This window comes from Patagioenas fasciata, chromosome 11 (genome assembly GCF_037038585.1).
Source record: "Patagioenas fasciata isolate bPatFas1 chromosome 11, bPatFas1.hap1, whole genome shotgun sequence".
Taxonomy (NCBI): domain Eukaryota; kingdom Metazoa; phylum Chordata; class Aves; order Columbiformes; family Columbidae; genus Patagioenas; species Patagioenas fasciata.
The window spans coordinates 27,993,272-28,013,032 of record NC_092530.1 but is presented as its reverse complement, the minus strand read 5'-3'; the positions used below and the strand labels follow the sequence as shown (position 1 = coordinate 28,013,032).

The window sequence follows — 19,761 nt, the reverse complement described above, 5'->3', positions numbered from 1 at the left end:
CGGTCAGCCAGAGGCGGGGGGAAGGGGCGCGGTCAGCCGGAGTTGGGGGGGGGGGTGGGCGCGGTCAGCCGGAGCGGGGGGGGGGGGGGGGGGGGCGCGGTCAGCCGGAGCGGGGCGGGGGGGGGGCGGTCAGCCGGAGCGGGGCGGGGGGGGCGCGGTCAGCCGGAGCGGGGCGGGGGGGGCGCGGTCAGCCGGAGCGGGGAGCGGCCAGGCTGCCTTCGCTGTTCTCTGAGCAGGAGCTGCAGGAGGAAAGGGAAGGAAAGGGCCGTTATTTGTGTCACAGTCCTGGCAAACAGCCTCAAATCCCCCCGCTTCAATCTTAACTTAGTGGGCAAATTATTTGCCAAAAAATGGATCTTAAAAGCTTCCTTGACAACAAATAATCCTAAAAACAGCCCCAAAATCAAGTAAATTGAATTTGAGACCAAACAGCCTTAAAAATCTCAAAGACCCACCCAAATATGGTCCCTCACAGCTTTATATAATAAGATATATATGTAAAAATAGATTAGATACATTACATAGTAATTATATATATTAATATAGATATTAATATTATATAATGAATATAATTATTAATACATTATGTTATATATGTCATTATATATTAAATATTAATTACATTAAGTAATATCAATGAATATTAGTTGATTAGTTCATTATATCAGATTATATATTATATATATTTCTACTATTCATCAAATAATATCATTTATATTAGTATATTACTATATTGATTTTATATATTTAATGTTAATATATTATTTAATAAATAAATTAAATTGAAATATATTAAATTAAATTAAAGAATTTAAATGTAAATTGAATTAAATTAAAAATAAAAATAAATTTTAAAATACAATGTAAACAATTAAGTGGGTTTAGGGAGGCGGCGACCAATCAGCACCTTCCTCTCCTCAGAGGCAGCGACCAATCAGCACCTTTCTCACCTCGGAGACAGCCGCGCGGGGCGCAGTCAGTGGAGGCTTTCCCGCCAGACGGCACCGGCCAATCAGCGAGCGCCTCCTCGGCCCCCTCAGCGTGAGGGGAGAACGGGAGGGGGAGACAAAACGGCGGCGGGTTAAAAAAGCCGAATTTGTTCCCGCTTAAATATTAATTCAGTAAATTATCCATAAATAGATTTTAAAAGCTTTTTTTGGGGTCCAAATCAGCACCAGATCTGGGACCTCCAGCTCCGGACACGTTCAGTAAAGTGAATTCAGCCCCAAAACCCCTCAAAAAGCAATGAAATGCCCCTCCCGACTTTAAATACAATAATTCACACACTTATCTCAAAAACTATTTAAATTGTTTCCACAATTAATAATTTAAACAATTAAGCGGCTTTAGGAGCCTCAGAACCGCCCAAAATGCTCAAAAAAAAAAAAAACGAACTCAAAATCTCAGAAAGCCCCGTTTCAATGTAATAGTTTAAATTAACAAGTGGTTAAAGGAAAAAGCCGCATTTGGACTCCCCAGATCGCCCCCCGGTCTTTAAATATTAATCCACTGTATAAATTCTTATCAATAAGTAGATTCAAAAACCTTTGAAGTCGCAAATCGGCTCCTCAAACTTTAACCGCGTTACATAAACTTTTTAAAAGCCGATTTAGACCCAAACGGCCCCAAAACGGCTCCTCCCCCCCCCGGATCCGCACTGAACGCGCTCAGCGCCCTCGGGAGTCAAACACAGCGATGTGACATTAATAAATCAACAATTACATTCTAGGAGCCTCAACCCGCCCGAGATGTTCCAAATAAAACCTCTAAACATAATAATTTCAATAAATACGGGCTCTAAAAAAACCCTGATTTGGACTCAAAATCCCAGGGAAAAGCCCCAGATCCCCCGAGGTTTAAACTTTAATTCTCCTGACACACCGTCAATAAACGGATTTTAAAGGCGCCTTTTGGCACAAATCGGCGCCCAAAAAAACCAAAAAAATACCTAAAAAAACCTTTTACAAGCCGAATTCGACCCAAACCAGCCCCGATTGCTGAGAAAATCCCCGGACCGGCTCCTCCCGCTTTAAACACGATTTAAACCGCTAAAGCGGCTGCGGGAGCCTTAATCCCCGCCCCCCGTCACAAACCCGCGGCTTTAGAACCCCCAGCACAGCCCAGCCCGCGGTCCCTCATGAACCCGCCGAGCCCCGGTTAACACCGCACGGTAACGACCGCCCCAGCCCGCCTGCTCACTGATTCCGGCCGCCGTTCCCGCCGCTCCCGGGGTCCCACGGCGAATGGGGGGGGGGGGGGGTGCTCAACCGGTTCGTCAGCGCTGAGAACCTCGAGCAGTCGCCGACGCATCCACCTTTCTGGCCCTGCGAGCGCTCTGCGCCGCCCTATTTATCGCCTCGTAGTCCCGCCCGGTCCTGCCCCCCGCCCGCCCTCCGGCCAATGGGCGAACCGCCCGCCTCAGCCGCGCTGCCCAATCAGCGCTTCGTTGCTGTGGGCGAACGTCGGCGGGAAAACGGCGACCAATCAGCGCCTTTTCTACCTCAGCTGCGCTAGCGAATCAGCGCCTGACACTGGGAAGCCGAACTTCGGCGGGAAGGTAGTGACCAATCAGTGCCTTCCTCTCCTCAGCTATACGGTGACCAATCAGCGCCTTTCTCCCATCCCCTGGGAGAACCCCGCGTGGGGATGAGCCAATGGGCGACTTCCGCCGCTGACACCGTTAGCCAATCAGCGAGCGCCTCCTCCCTCCCTCAGTATAAAAGAGCGAATGTGACGGGAAAGGGGAAAGAAGATGGCGGAAGAGGAGGTGTCATGACGGCAGTGATTGAGGAGGAAGGGGGGGAGTCGGGGCTGGGCAAAAAAAGCGGCTGCTCTTTGGGCAGCGGCAACGATCGGGGGATGTGGGGGGCGGAAAAGCGGCGGCTCCTCAGGCAGCGGCAGCAGCCATCGGGGGATGTAATGGGCGGAAAAGCAGCGGCTCCTCAGGCACCGGCAGCAGCGATCGGGGGATGTAATGGGCGGAAAAGCGGCGGCTCTTCAGGCAGCGGCAGCAGCGATCGGGGGATGTGGGGGGCGGAAAAGCGGCGGCTCCTCAGGCAGCGGCAGCAGCGATCGGGGGATGTGGGGAGCGGAAAAGCGGCGGCTCCTCAGGCAGCGGCAGCAGACATCGGGGGATGTGGGGGGCGGAAAAGCGGCGGCTCCTCAGGCAGCAGCAGCAGCAGGGATCGGGGAATGTGGGGGGCGGAAAAGCGGCGGCTCCTCCGGCCGCGGCCAGGACGTGGCTTCACGGGCACCGGGGGCGCGAGACCGCGTGCTGCGGGGCTGCGGGGCGGGTGCGGAACCGGGGGCTCCGGGGGTCCCGCAGCGGCGGCCGTGGGGCGGGATGGGGCGGCTGTGGCCGTACCTGTGGGCACTTAAGTGGCGGCTGTGGGGGCTCGTGAGAGGCGCGTCTGGGGCTCTTAGGGGGCAGGTACAGGGCTGCTATAGCGGTACCTGTACGGCAGCCATAGCGTTGCTGTGGGGTTACTTAGGGGTCACGTATTGCGGGGAGGGGGGGGGGGTGCAGCTGAACAGTGGCCCCACCTACGGGGGGGGGGGTTAATGCTGAGGGGCGGGAACGGGGAGGATACGCCCACGGGGAGGCCGCCTGGGAAAAGAGAGCAGGGGGTGGAGCCTCCGTGTGTCACGCCCCCGTAGGAGAAGCCTCTCGTGGTGGGGTCAGCATGGGACACGCCCGAAGGGGGCGTGGCTTAGAAAAGGAGGGGTGGAGCTGGGGGCGGGGCTTCGGTGCACTGTGCTGCTGTGGGTGGGCGCGACAGAAGGGTAGGGGTCTGTAAGGGACACGCCCCTCGGGGAGGGCACAGACTGGCAGGGGCGGAGCCTGGACGGGGTGGACTTGGGGTGTGGTTTTCTCAGACCACGCCCTTGGAGGGAGAAGCCAGACTGGACAACACACTGAAACATTAAAATTAACTGTTGGTAATCAGATGGAGGTTGCTGTCTTTTTATTTTAACTCAAAGGTAATTAATACCCATCAGGTTTTCACACAACCCCAAAAAAGCTGTAGTTAAATTTAGACAGTCATAACACTGTTTTCTAATTTTATTTTACATCTAAATATCTTCTCATGTTCTGTTGGGAATCATTACTGCCTGGGAACTTTTTAATACCTCCATTTATAAACAGCCACTATCTAGTGGTTCCTTTTTACCTCTCTTTGGAAAAAAAAAAATGTAACGTTTTGACTCTGTTTGGTTCTGAGCATTGTTGCCTCCAATCTCATGGCTCTGTTGTAATTCAAATACTAAACACTCCCGATTACTTTCCAATGCTGTTTAAAATCTAAAGCTTCCTTACTTGGTTTCCTATGCAGTCATTCGTGTCTACAGTTTATTTCATAACGGTTCCTCAAATGTAGCTACTAATGACTCCAATTTAGTTTTCTGCCTTTATCATTTAAAAGGAATTTCAAACAATGTGTTTTTTAAACTATGATACAGATTGGGAATAATTGCTGCCTAGTTCACCAAGTAATAGCTGAAATTAAATTTAGTTATTGATCACGCCTAAATAATTTCATTTACACTTCAACATTTTTATCATTACATTACGACCAGGCGAATTAACTAGCACACATTATTTTTTATTATAGATATAAACTAGAGATTTTTTCTCTACAGGTATTACTTCCAATTAGTGCTCCAGTATTTATATTCACTCTTTTAAATTTTACTATATAAATTTGGGATCATTACTGTCTGCAGAATTTTGAGTAACAGCTAGAGTAGATTATAGGCATTATTTACTCCCAAAGACTCTTCTGGTTACTCTTAAGTTTTAATTCTAAATGTCTTACAGTAAGTAAGTAGTTAAAATAATAAAACACAAGGACCTTGGAATTTCCAGGAAAACCCACCGTGGCGCCTCGACGCGTCCAGAGTTTGTCGGTGCCGGCTCCGCCAACAACGCGTCCGACGAGCCCCACGGTGCTGCCGAGGCTGCGGCAGCGCGAGGGAACCGACCGCGAGCGTGGGGAGGAGACTCAGCCCAGCAGGGACCGCACGGAACATGGAACACCGGGCAGCGCACCTTCATTTCAAGGGAGAAACACACAAAGAGCACAAAGGACGTTACTCTACCTGAGACACACACTGTCCTTAGCAGCTGCACAGCAACATTGTCTCTGTGATTTGGAGTTCTGGTGGCAAATGATGGAGCTCTGTACGTTGCACCTTTCAAACCTGCACACAGAAAGACGCTTCACCCCACAGGTGACACCAGAAACTAGGAAGCCTCCAAAAAGAATTCACAACCCCACATCCAAACCAGTTACACTCACCCCCACAACCAATCCTGCTCTACACACATCTCCTCCTCCTTCAGACACCCTTCAACAGCCAGATCCACAGTCATCTCCCAATGGGTCATTCACTGCACTAAACGCAGCAGGGCGGGGGAGAGGGGGGCGGAACTAAAGGAAATTTAAAAAAAACCCTCCCTGACTGTGTTTTTTTCAGTGGCATTTCTTGGCGTTATTTTTGTCGGGCGTTGGAGGTAAAGGTTTAGCTTCCATTACCTGCTGGGCAGTCGTCACTGCATGCCCAGGTTCACGTACCCCTTGCTTTATGCAAAGCTGCTTCCATCAGCGACCCAGGAGTCTTCAGCATCCTCCAGCGGCTGGTCCTTTCAATCCGCTCCGCCGGAGCGAACAGCTTCTGCTGTTTCCAAGAAATCGTGGGCCACCGACTGCAAAACGGATCCACTGAGGAAAGAAGCCGGATCGACAATGTTAGTGGTAGCAATATTTACATCTTTACACGTTCTAAGGAGCCACCGAGGGAGGGATGTCGTTTTTACACAAATGGGGACGGACACTGACACACAGATACCTGGCTGCGAGCCCTGCGGGGCGAACAGCGCCCCTGCCCCCGGCCGTGCGCTGCAGTACCCGAATTTCGCCACAGGGCGGCAGGACTGAGGCGCGCTGCGGCACGGCATTGGGGCGCCCGGGTGCAGCACCGCGCTTTGCCCACAGGACGGCAGCACTGAGACCGCCGCGGCAGCCCGGGCCGAGGGGTTGTGCCGCGTTTCGCGGGAATCCCGCAGAAAAACAAACAAAAAACAAACACAACAAAACAAAAACGCACACAGAGAGCCGCGGCACGAAAGCCACGCGTACAGGACACAGAACCCGCTGGGCCTCACCCCGAGCTCCCACTGAAGCGGCGCCCCACTCGCCACACCACCAAGCCTGCAACCGCACCTTAGCTCTGGTTTTATGCATCCCCCCCCCACAGCGGAAAAAACCCTCCTATCTTGCATTGCTCTTTGGCATTGCAATTGCACAGGTGTGAACTCATCAAAGTAAAGCAGCCATCTCACAGACACACACTCAGAACTCGACTAGGCTGGGGTTTTTCTTTGTGTTACACAAACGGACTCTCACTCCTCTAAGGAAACAAATTCATTCTTAAGCGTAGCCTCTCCCTGGGGGGAAAAAATGCCCACTCCGAGCTCCCAAACACTAGGGAGCTGTGGGGAAACCAGTGAAAGCCAAAACCAACAGCAGCAACGTCAAGTGGAATTTGGCTTAAATTCTGATCATGCACTTAAAAGCCTCTCTCTGTCCTACCAATGGCTGGTCATTCTTTGGAAGGACAAACTTTCTTACCTGAACATCCTAAATTGAAGACTCCACGGAACAGAACGGAGATTGAGCCACAGGACAACGGTGCCATTGATTTACACTAATGGGGAAAAAAAACCCTAGAAGTCAAACCCAAATTTACTTATTACTTCCCATCACATTTCATCCCTTACATTTCAACTGGCACCAAGGTGTTCAAAAATTAACTATGCCCATGCCACTTATCACTAAAGATTAAACTCTATATATAAATCTTAAAGGCTATTTCCAGCGTGCCCATAAATTCATGTGAACAAAGAGAAGGGCAACGCTCGACCCTAAGGAGGGAAAGAGGCGGCTGTTCCTCCATGGCAGATCAAACTTCCTTCTTTTACCTGCAACACGTGGAACTGTCGCGGGACCCGTTCGCCAACGGGGTGTGCGTTCTTAACTAAAACTGGTCGCCAGCTTCTCTGCAGAGGCACTGAATTTGCCTCTTTTTTTTTTTTTTTTTTCCCACGTGGGAAAAAAAAAAAAAAACAAACACAAAAAACACACACAAAAAAAAGACAAAGGAATGATCTCTTCCAGGCCGTTTCTCTAAACCGTCAAGTCACTATAAAATTGCACATGCCTTCTCCAAGCAGAATGAGCCTGTGATTCCATACAAAAGGAGGGCAAGGAGCAGGTCAGCTTGTCAGAGACAGATAGGGACAGGGAGCAAGACAAGGTGACACAGAGAGAGGGAGAGAGAGGCAAAAGGGACGGAGAGGCAGGGCAAGGGGAAGGAGAGGCCAAAATGAGCGCTCCGCAGCCTCCCCTCCCTCGCCTCGACCCCCGTTTCCCCGTTAACTCCCGGTGGCCGCCCCGAGACACCACGGACGCGCTTGCCAGGGAGGCAGCTGTTCAAACGGGATTGAGTCGGTGCGCTCTGATTGGCTGCTTTTCACCCCAGCGCGCCGTCCTCCTATTGGATGCTCCTTCCCGCGCTCCGCGCCCAGGTGCCCGCCTCAGGGTCGGACCTGACTGAGGACTGCGCAATTTGGGCATGCGCAGTACTGAGGCCTCAACGCCCGCCCCTCTGGCAATCTGATTGGCTGCCTGCGCACATCAATTGCCATTCTCCCCGCCTATCAGCGCTCCGCCCCTCCAGCCCTCCCGAGCGATCTGATTGGCCCGCTCTGCATCCTCACTCGCCTTCTCGCCACCCTGCCGGGACCCCCACGCCCTTTGCCCGCGCGGCTTCCAACAGCCGCCTTTAAAAGGAAACAACAAACCGCGCTCCTTTGCTTTACACTGAGGAAAGAAGCCGGATCGACAATGTTAGTGGTAGCAATATTTACATCTTTAAACGTTCTAAGGAGCCATCGAGGCAGGGATGTCGTTTTTACACAAATGGGGACGGACACTGACACACAGATACCTGGCTGCGAGCCCTGCGGGGCGAACAGCGCCTCTGCCCCCGGCCGTGCGCTGCAGTACCCGAGTTTCGCCACAGGGCGGCAGCACTGAGGCGCGCTGCCGCACGGCATTGGGGCGCCCGGGTGCAGCACCGCGCTTTGCGCACAGGCTTTCCTTCCTTGTCCAATTTATACAATGGCCTCTGCTCACAAGATTTCATCAAGGTTGCTCTATTCACATTATCACCAGGTGGTTCCTCGATCTCTTTCCTGTGAGCTAAAATACACCCTAACGGGCTCTTTTTCAGAATACCGCTACTACGCCGTCCTCCCATTATGCGTCACACGGAACGACACGGCTCATCTTGTAACAAATACGAGCAAATAACTATTAACACCTACAGCAGTACTCCACAGGTAATACTCAAACCTACCCACGACACACCGCCCTCACAAGTTGTACTCCAAGTTTATCCCACCGTCTCCAAAACAAAACAATTCCGGTACCCAGCTCGAATCTCTCTAACACTCAGCACCGCAATTAGGACACTCTGCAACACAGATGGCTCCACAACGCTCACACTCCTTGCAAGTTAAAGCCACAGCAGCTCCTGCTGTAGTTTTTGGTGTTCAAGCGCATAGTCAGAACCAAGGCACATCCAAGAATTAAACCGAACTACGGTACTCTTCACAGCTACATACAGAGCCAGCTTTGCACCACAACGGAGCACGGGAACAACCAACACCAAAAGCTGGCCGCACAAACAACTCCACAGCAACTACTGTATACCTCTAAGGTGCTCGCAACCCCGTCCACGCTATCCTGCCGAAATTCCGTACCACGACTTACGGACAGTTCGCGAGCACGTGACCGGTCCCAAATTTCAGAAAAGAAAGACTTCTCACCAGAGGTCCTCGTCCGTCCCCGCGGCGATCCGACCGAGACGAGGAGTCTCTCCAGAGACATCCCCGGGGTGCGCCAAGAGAGCCCTCGGCTCCACGGGCCCTGCGGCCGGACGGAGCGGGTCCTCCGGCTGGCTCACCGGCTGAAACGGGGAAAGAAACGGGACGGCAGAGTCAGCAGCACTGCTAAGCCACGTTCTTTATTTCATTTGACGATGTTAGCTATAATTGTTTAGTTTCTCGCTGACAATACATCTGTTAATTATTAGTCAAATATAAACTAAGCTCTCAGCTTCTAAACAACGTGTTACTTAATCTTCCATCTCCCTCTTGTCGTGCAGAAGGATCTAAAAGGTGAAAAATATCCCCTCATCGTGCAGGCGGTCAGAAAGCATTTACCTCATGTCAACTGGTTAATGACGGGTACACCTTCTATAACTTCATCGCAGTATACGTTAACTTGGCAGCTTCTCTTCAAAAGCGAGAAGAGAAAAAAGGGACAGGGCTCTGAAAAAACAAGGCAGAGATCAAAGCAGCAGGGGGGACAGAGGAAAAGAGGCCGGAAGAGCACCAGGAACAGGGCACAGAAAGAAACAAATCGGCGCGGCGGCAGCGGCGCGGAGACGGAGGAAAAAAACCCGGCACGGTCAACGGGACAGAGAGGAACGCGACCACGGGCAGGGAGCGGGACACGGGGACACGGCGAGGAACCACGGGACGCGGAGAGATACCAAAAAGTCGGCAAAAAAGAGTCTCTAACGCTGTTCTGAAAGTGTTAAACGGCGGGCAATTTCAATACAGCGCACCGCACGCTCAGAGGATCGCCGCTGTAATTGAGCGTACGTGCGATTCACGCTTCTTGGTATTCTTTACATACACCTATTGCATATTCATTTGCTTCTACCGCTTAGTTAGTGCATTAAACAGAAGTTCTTTCCATAACCCCACCCTTCGCTGGCAGTCCATCTCTGGTATGCCAGTGTCCATCAAGGGTCTCCAGGTGTCCCCGGCGCCCCTGCAGCCCGGTGCCCCCTGCCCCGGTGTCGGCTCCTCGACCTCATGTCTTGAGCACGCCCGCTGTCATTTTGTGCTGCTACTCAAGTAGCTCCTTCTCCATTTAGTGGAACGTCCCATTTTCCCAGCCTGCGAGCCAAGGACATCCCGCTTTGCCCCACCTCCAGTCCCTACAGAGCTAGTTTTTCTGTTAGGTTTCTGTTCCGTTAGGCCTGGTCTTGCTGCCTTATGCCAAGGGCTTTCTAAAAGATTTTTGTTCCTCCTATCAACGGGAAGCAAGAGAGAGGGCAACAGGCAAAAACGATGGCAGAGCGAGAGACCGCGGGGAACACAGGGGCTTGGAGGAAGAAAGAGAGGAATGAGGAGCCCCGCGGAGAGACGGAGGACAGGAAAAAAGAAAATAAAAAGAGAGAAAAAAAACGGGGCGGGGGGCAGCACAAAGGCTCAGAACGTGAACGAGGACGGGAACAGTGCCGTACGGAATGAAGAAAGCCGGCAACGCCGAGCACGACAAAGGCACAGAGAGAGAGACGGCGAAGGGAGGGAGGAAGGAAAGAGACAGAGCAGCACATACAGACACAGAGAGGAAACTAATGGCAGGGAAAAGAACGGGCCAGAGAAAGCGTGGGGAAAAAGGAGACGGAGGGGCAGGGAGGCACCAGGACACACAAGCCGGGGACGAGGCCCGAGGGCCAGGGACTCACAGCGGCTCTCGCTTTCGGTGGCTGCCAGGAGGCTTCTAACAGCTCAGACGCTCCCGTCTCCTTCTCTCCTCCCTTCCTCTCCGGTAACTCGGGGCGCTCGGCCGTCCTCAGCCTAGGAGAACACGGTGGGGTGTCAGGGCTCCTACGAGACGAGGCTTCGGGGACATGGAGCCTCGCTGGCTCGCTCGCCAGGCAGCCGTCCCGCTCCAGGATACGCGCACGGACCCTGCCGCGCACGTTGGCCCCCGGCCCGCCGCACGCCGCGCAGAGGGAGCCTTCGCCACCCGGAGAGAGGGGCTCGCTCTCTTGCCTGCCGCAGGAAGCGGACGTCGGGCCCACAGCCCCGCATTGCTTCAGGATCTTTCCAGATCTACAGATTTTGACATATTTACAATTACATAGGTTTAGACGGAGATATCTATTTGCACTTCTTAAAAAAATACGTACACGGGTATGAGTGAATACATAGAGATGATATTTAATATCCATTTAGATTATGTAACGCACAGTCATTACAGGTAGCTCTACCTACTCACACTTTTCTCTATTTTAAATTGCTTTCTATATAATTTTTTTCTCATTTTCGAGTCCTTCATTTTTTAATTTACCTATAGACAAGATATTGGTATTTTTAAAACCAGCAACAGGAATTTTTTACATTCTAAAAATCCTTTATATAATAGAGTAGAAAAGGGGGTTGATATAAAAGCATTTGATATACACGTGAATGCCATCCTGCAATATATAAATACCAAGGACAGATTTCTCTGTTTGCAATTCCCACACTCGTGTTTACAGGTCGAACATGTGTTCTCCTCCCCCGGGAATTTTCAGGCACGTTTGGACTGTGACCCCCTCTTTTCAGGGGGACTCCCTTTTGACCCCCGCATCCCCCACCCGCATCGCCGGCCCCTGCTCACGCTGGGGCGCCACAAGTGACACCGTCACGCGACACGAGGGAAACGGCCCCAACAGGCAGCTCATTGTGTCATTTACACGTGCACGTACCACAACCCCCAAAAAGCGGGGGGGGGCTCCCCTAGGAAAACAAAGCGGGGGCAGCGCCCCAAACAGCCGCAGCCCCCGGCCCACAGGCCGGCAGCCGCCCCCCGGCACGGGAATGCTCCTGGCCAACCTGAGAAGGGAGCTGCTGTGAGTGCCACCCAATAGCCATACCCCTCTTTTCTAGGCAGCTTGGAGAACCCTATTTGCCAGTGTTGTCCTGGGACATTTCCCTCGTCCAATTGTTCTTATTTATACCCTGTATACAGTATTAAGATGATGGTTTTCTAGACACATTTCACATTGCTGGGTCACTCCTTCGCAAACAGTTTAGAAATTCACTCTTACCTTTTCACCTAATCTTAATAGAGCGCATCAGCTCCTTGCGCTGCGAGGTACCACTGCTCTCCCGTCACCAGTGACAGCTTCTTTGGACCCTAATTCTAATTCGGCTACAAATCTCCTATTAATTTCTTATCCTCTTTGTTGCGGTTTCCTGATGTTGGCTGGAGGAGACAGCCACCTGGGATCAGAGATGTGGCTTTTGTATCGGTCTCTGTCCTTTCGGTGGCTGGTTTCACACTGGCACCTGCTAACTTATTTCCAGTTTCCTGATCAGTGTTTCCCTTCTGAGGCCCTTTGCAACGCACGATGGTAACTTTTCCAGCAACAGCACAGCTTCCAACAACTGGAGTATCATGTTTAATCTGTTTAAAAAGCATGCAACTGAAGAAGCGAACGTATGCTTGCCTGTTTGAGTGAGCGTTCCTTAATCAGCTTCTCTACGTACGTCGCCGGATATCTTTGCTGCAGGTTTCGCTGCATCGTTCATCCGTTCGAGCAGAAGCTGACCGTTTCAACTGCAGTCATCATCATAGCCGTCACTTGGATTCTGGCCATCGCAATCACGCGTCCTTCTGCCGTCATGCTGCACGTACAAGAAGAGAAACATTTCAGGGTGATCCTCGGCTACGGCAACGAAACCCGCCCCGTATACTGGTGCCGAGAGGACTGGCCTGACCCAGGAATGAGAAAGATCTACACAACAGGTCTCTTTGCGAACATCTATCTGGCTCCCCTGTCGCTCACTGTTATCATGTACGCCAGGATAAGCATTGCTCTCTTCAACACTGCGATGCCCACGGTGGGAAAGCACAGCCAGGAGCGATGGCACAGCACGTCAAAGAAGAAACAAAGAGTAATCAAAATGCTCATTATTGTGGTTTTGCTTTTCACCCTCTCCTGGCTTCCCTTGTGGACTCTGATGATGCTTTCTGACTATGTCAACCTTTCAGATGTCCAGTTGCAGTTCTTTCACATTTATATCTATCCCTTTGCTCACCGGCTGGCCTTTTTCAATGGCAGCGTCAACCCCCTCATCTCCGGTTTCTTTAACGAAAACTCTCACCGGGGCTTTCAGGCCGCCTTTCAACTTCAGCTCTGCTCCCGGGAGGTGGCTCACAGGGACACCTGTTCTCAGCAAGGCCACAGCAATGTCATTTTGTCAGCTGGCAACCCCCAGACACCCCAGGATCAAGCTTCTCAAAACGCTAAGGAAAAAGGGAAGACAGTTAAGAAAGGAAATTGGGTGAATAACCAGCAAGATTTGACAATGGAGGCTCTAGAAGACACCTGCAATGACGGGATTAAGTGAAACATGCTATGCACTACCAAAACGATGTAAGCCTAGCAGAGTTGGTTTGTTGTGTTGTGAAACTCACGCTCTGTCAGCCCCTTGACAGTGTTTCTTTTTTGAAGGAGATACACAACTTGCCCGGTATCTGAATGTGTGATGTGAGCAGAAAGCCAAATTCATCCTCCTGTGTTAGCAGCTTGAAGAAGGTGCAACCGCCCTGCAGTCAGTGATGACCCACTCTGCTCCCGAACTGGGCTGGAGCAGAGACGTGGCTAAAACGGGCGAGCGTAGGGAGGAGACTCAGCCCAGCAGGTACCACACGGAACGTGAAACTCCGGGCAGCGCGCCTTCGTTTCAAGGGAGGAACACGCACACAGAGCACAAAGGACGTTACTCTACCTGAGACACACACTGTCCTTAGCAGCTGCACAGCAACATTGTCTCTGTGATTTGGAGTTCTGGTGGCAAATGATGGAGCTCTGTACGTTGCACCTTTCAAACCTGCACACAGAAAGACGCTTCACCCCACAGGTGACACCAGAAACTAGGAAGCCTCCAAAAAGAATTCACAACCCCACATCCAAACCAGTTACACTCACCCCCACAACCAATCCTGCTCTACACACATCTCCTCCTCCTTCAGACACCCTTCAACAGCCAGATCCACAGTCATCTCCCAATGGGTCATTCACTGCACTAAACGCAGCAGGGCGGGGGAGAGGGGGGCGGAACTAAAGGAAATTTAAAAAAAACCCTCCCTGACTGTGTTTTTTTCAGTGGCATTTCTTGGCGTTATTTTTGTCGGGCGTTGGAGGTAAAGGTTTAGCTTCCATTACCTGCTGGGCAGTCGTCACTGCATGCCCAGGTTCACGTACCCCTTGCTTTATGCAAAGCTGCTTCCATCAGCGACCCAGGAGTCTTCAGCATCCTCCAGCGGCTGGTCCTTTCAATCCGCTCCGCCGGAGCGAACAGCTTCTGCTGTTTCCAAGAAATCGTGGGCCACCGACTGCAAAACGGATCCACTGAGGAAAGAAGCCGGATCGACAATGTTAGTGGTAGCAATATTTACATCTTTACACGTTCTAAGGAGCCACCGAGGGAGGGATGTCGTTTTTACACAAATGGGGACGGACACTGACACACAGATACCTGGCTGCGAGCCCTGCGGGGCGAACAGCGCCCCTGCCCCCGGCCGTGCGCTGCAGTACCCGAATTTCGCCACAGGGCGGCAGGACTGAGGCGCGCTGCGGCACGGCATTGGGGCGCCCGGGTGCAGCACCGCGCTTTGCCCACAGGACGGCAGCACTGAGACCGCCGCGGCAGCCCGGGCCGAGGGGTTGTGCCGCGTTTCGCGGGAATCCCGCAGAAAAACAAACAAAAAACAAACACAACAAAACAAAAACGCACACAGAGAGCCGCGGCACGAAAGCCACGCGTACAGGACACAGAACCCGCTGGGCCTCACCCCGAGCTCCCACTGAAGCGGCGCCCCACTCGCCACACCACCAAGCCTGCAACCGCACCTTAGCTCTGGTTTTATGCATCCCCCCCCCACAGCGGAAAAAACCCTCCTATCTTGCATTGCTCTTTGCCATTACAACTGCACAGGTGTGAACTCATCAAAGTAAAGCAGCCATCTCACAGACACACACTCAGAACTCGACTAGGCTGGGGTTTTTCTTTGTGTTACACAAACGGACTCTCACTCCTCTAAGGAAACAAATTCATTCTTAAGCGTAGCCTCTCCCTGGGGGAAAAAAATGCCCACTCCGAGCTCCCAAACACTAGGGAGCTGTGGGGAAACCAGTGAAAGCCAAAACCAACAGCAGCAACGTCAAGTGGAATTTGGCTTAAATTCTGATCACGCACTTAAAAGCCTCTCTCTGTCCTACCAATGACCGGTCATTCTTTGGAAGGACAAACTTTCTTACCTGAACATCCTAAATTGAAGACTCCACGGAACAGAACGGAGATTGAGCCACAGGACAACGGTGCCATTGATTTACACTAATGGGGAAAAAAACACCCTAGAAGACAAACCCAAATTTACTTATTACTTCCCATCACATTTCATCCCTTACATTTCAACTGGCAGCAAGGTGTTCAAGAATTAACTATGCCCATGCCACTTACCACTTAGATTAAACTCTACATATAAATCTTAAAGGCTATTTCCAGCGTGCCCATAAATTCATGTGAACAAAGAGAAGGGCAACGCTCGACCCTAAGGAGGGAAAGAGGCGGCTGTTCCTCTATGGCAGATCAAACTTCCTTCTTTTACCTGCAACACGTGGAACTGCCGCGGGACCCGTTCGCCAACGGGGTGTGTGTTCTTAACTAAAACTGGTCGCCAGCTTCTCTGCACAGGCACTGAATTTGCCTCTTTTTTTTTTTTTTTTTTTTCCACGTGGGAGAAAAAAAAAAACAAACACAAAAAACACACACCAAAAAAAGACAAAGGAATGATCTCTTCCAGGCCGTTTCTCTAAACCGTCAAGTCACTATAAAATTGCACATGCCTTCTCCAAGCAGAATGAGCCTGTGATTCCATACAAAAGGAGGGCAAGGAGCAGGTCAGCTTGTCAGAGACAGATAGGGACAGGGAGCAAGACAAGGTGACACAGAGAGAGGGAGAGAGAGGCAAAAGGGACGGAGAGGCAGGGCAAGGGGAAGGAGAGGCCAAAATGAGCGCTCCGCAGCCTCCCCTCCCTCGCCTCGACCCCCGTTTCCCCGTTAACTCCCGGTGGCCGCTCCGAGACACCACGGACGCGCTTGCCAGGGAGGCAGCTGTTCAAACGGGATTGAGTCGGTGCGCTCTGATTGGCTGCTTTTCACCCCAGCGCGCCGTCCTCCTATTGGATGCTCCTTCCCGCGCTCCGCGCCCAGGTGCCCGCCTCAGGGTCGGACCTGACTGAGGACTGCGCAATTTGGGCATGCGCAGTACTGAGGCCTCAACGCCCGCCCCTCTGGCAATCTGATTGGCTGCCTGCGCACATCAATTGCCATTCTCCCCGCCTATCAGCGCTCCGCCCCTCCAGCCCTCCCGAGCGATCTGATTGGCCCGCTCTGCATCCTCACTCGCCTTCTCGCCACCCTGCCGGGACCCCCACGCCCTTTGCCCGCGCGGCTTCCAACAGCCGCCTTTAAAAGGAAACAACAAACCGCGCTCCTTTGCTTTACACTGAGGAAAGAAGCCGGATCGACAATGTTAGTGGTAGCAATATTTACATCTTTAAACGTTCTAAGGAGCCATCGAGGCAGGGATGTCGTTTTTACACAAATGGGGACGGACACTGACACACAGATACCTGGCTGCGAGCCCTGCGGGGCGAACAGCGCCTCTGCCCCCGGCCGTGCGCTGCAGTACCCGAGTTTCGCCACAGGGCGGCAGCACTGAGGCGCGCTGCCGCACGGCATTGGGGCGCCCGGGTGCAGCACCGCGCTTTGCGCACAGGCTTTCCTTCCTTGTCCAATTTATACAATGGCCTCTGCTCACAAGATTTCATCAAGGTTGCTCTATTCACATTATCACCAGGTGGTTCCTCGATCTCTTTCCTGTGAGCTAAAATACACCCTAACGGGCTCTTTTTCAGAATACCGCTACTACGCCGTCCTCCCATTATGCGTCACACGGAACGACACGGCTCATCTTGTAACAAATACGAGCAAATAACTATTAACACCTACAGCAGTACTCCACAGGTAATACTCAAACCTACCCACGACACACCGCCCTCACAAGTTGTACTCCAAGTTTATCCCACCGTCTCCAAAACAAAACAATTCCGGTACCCAGCTCGAATCTCTCTAACACTCAGCACCGCAATTAGGACACTCTGCAACACAGATGGCTCCACAACGCTCACACTCCTTGCAAGTTAAAGCCACAGCAGCTCCTGCTGTAGTTTTTGGTGTTCAAGCGCATAGTCAGAACCAAGGCACATCCAAGAATTAAACCGAACTACGGTACTCTTCACAGCTACATACAGAGCCAGCTTTGCACCACAACGGAGCACGGGAACAACCAACACCAAAAGCTGGCCGCACAAACAACTCCACAGCAACTACTGTATACCTCTAAGGTGCTCGCAACCCCGTCCACGCTATCCTGCCGAAATTCCGTACCACGACTTACGGACAGTTCGCGAGCACGTGACCGGTCCCAAATTTCAGAAAAGAAAGACTTCTCACCAGAGGTCCTCGTCCGTCCCCGCGGCGATCCGACCGAGACGAGGAGTCTCTCCAGAGACATCCCCGGGGTGCGCCAAGAGAGCCCTCGGCTCCACGGGCCCTGCGGCCGGACGGAGCGGGTCCTCCGGCTGGCTCACCGGCTGAAACGGGGAAAGAAACGGGACGGCAGAGTCAGCAGCACTGCTAAGCCACGTTCTTTATTTCATTTGACGATGTTAGCTATAATTGTTTAGTTTCTCGCTGACAATACATCTGTTAATTATTAGTCAAATATAAACTAAGCTCTCAGCTTCTAAACAACGTGTTACTTAATCTTCCATCTCCCTCTTGTCGTGCAGAAGGATCTAAAAGGTGAAAAATATCCCCTCATCGTGCAGGCGGTCAGAAAGCATTTACCTCATGTCAACTGGTTAATGACGGGTACACCTTCTATAACTTCATCGCAGTATACGTTAACTTGGCAGCTTCTCTTCAAAAGCGAGAAGAGAAAAAAGGGACAGGGCTCTGAAAAAACAAGGCAGAGATCAAAGCAGCGGCGGGGACAGAGGAAAAGAGGCCGGAAGAGCACCAGGAACAGGGCACAGAAAGAAACAAATCGGCGCGGCGGCAGCGGCGCGGAGACGGAGGAAAAAAACCCGGCACGGTCAACGGGACAGAGAGGAACGCGACCACGGGCAGGGAGCGGGACACGGGGACACGGCGAGGAACCACGGGACGCGGAGAGATACCAAAAAGTCGGCAAAAAAGACTCTCTAACGCTGTTCTGAAAGTGTTAAACGGCGGGCAATTTCAATACAGCGCACCACACGCTCAGAGGATCGCCCCTGTAATTGAGCGTACGTGCGATTCACGCTTCTTGGTATTCTTTACATACACCTATTGCATATTCATTTGCTTCTACCGCTTAGTTAGTGCATTAAACAGAAGTTCTTTCCATAACCCCACCCTTCGCTGGCAGTCCATCTCTGGTATGCCAGTGTCCATCAAGGGTCTCCAGGGGTCCCCGGTGCCCCTGCAGCCCGGTGCCCCCTGCCCCGGTGTCGGCTCCTCGACCTCATTTCTTGAGCACGCCCGCTGTCATTTTGTGCTGCTACTCAAGTAGCTCCTTCTCCATTTAGTGGAACGTCCCGTTTTCCCAGCCTGCGAGCCAAGGACATCCCGCTTTGCCCCACCTCCAGTCCCTACAGAGCTAGTGTTTCTCTGTTAGGTTTCTGTTCCGTTAGGCCTGGTCTTGCTGCCTTATGCCAAGGGCTTTCTAAAAGATTTTTGTTCCTCCTATCAACGGGAAGCAAGAGAGAGGGCAACAGGCAAAAACGATGGCAGAGCGAGAGACCGCGGGGAACACAGGGGCTTGGAGGAAGAAAGAGAGGAATGAGGAGCCCCGCGGAGAGACGGAGGGCAGGAAAAAAGAAAATAAAAAGAGAGGAAAAAAACGGGGCGGGGGGCAGCACAAAGGCTCAGAACGTGAACGAGGACGGGAACAGTGCCGTACGGAATGAAGAAAGCCGGCAACGCCGAGCACGACAAAGGCACAGAGAGAGAGACGGCGAAGGGAGGGAGGAAGGAAAGAGACAGAGCAGCACATACAGACACAGAGAGGAAACTAATGGCAGGGAAAAGAACGGGCCAGAGAAAGCGTGGGGAAAAAGGAGACGGAGGGGCAGGGAGGCACCAGGACACGCAAGCCGGGGACGAGGCCCCGAGGGCCAGGGACTCACAGCGGCTCTCGCTTTCGGTGGCTGCCAGGAGGCTTCTAACAGCTCAGACGCTCCCGTCTCCTTCTCTCCTCCCTTCCTCTCCGGTAACTCGGGGCGCTCGGCCGTCCTCAGCCTAGGAGAACACGGTGGGGTGTCAGGGCTCCTACGAGACGAGGCTTCGGGGACACGGAGCCTCGCTGGCTCGCTCGCCAGGCAGCTGTCCCGCTCCAGGATACGCGCGCGGACCCTGCCGCGCACGTTGGGCCCCGGCCCGCCGCACGCCGCGCAGAGGGAGCCTTCGCCACCCGGAGAGAGGGGCTCGCTCTCTCGCCTGCCGCAGGAAGCGGACGTCGGGCCCACAGCCCCGCATTGCTTCAGGATCTTTCCAGATCTACAGATTTTGACATATTTACAATTACATAGGTTTAGACGGAGATATCTATTTGCACTTCTTAAAAAAATACATACACGGGTATGAGTGAATACATAGAGATGATATTTAATATCCGTTTAGATTATGCAACACACAGTCATTACAGGTAGCTCTACCTACTCACACTTTTCTCTATTTTAAATTGCTTTCTATATAATTTTTTCTCATTTTCGAGTCCTTCATTTTTTAATTTA

The 19,761-nt window shown here is 52.2% G+C and overlaps 1 long non-coding RNA gene across 2 annotated transcripts; it reads right to left on the bottom strand.

Annotated features, from left to right (window-relative positions):
- Positions 1-4,583: 4,583 nt before the first annotated feature.
- On the bottom strand, positions 4,584-9,026 carry LOC136100746 (uncharacterized). Of its 2 annotated transcripts, none has more exons than XR_011740796.1 (4): positions 8,894-9,026; positions 6,633-6,708; positions 5,577-5,723; positions 4,584-5,050 (listed from the first exon to the last, which is right to left on the bottom strand). It is a non-coding gene; the product is annotated as an uncharacterized lncRNA (long non-coding RNA). The 2 variants fall into 2 exon arrangements; XR_011740795.1 differs by lacking the exon at positions 4,584-5,050 and adding an exon at positions 5,088-5,202.
- Between the last annotated feature and the right edge of the window lie 10,735 nt (positions 9,027-19,761).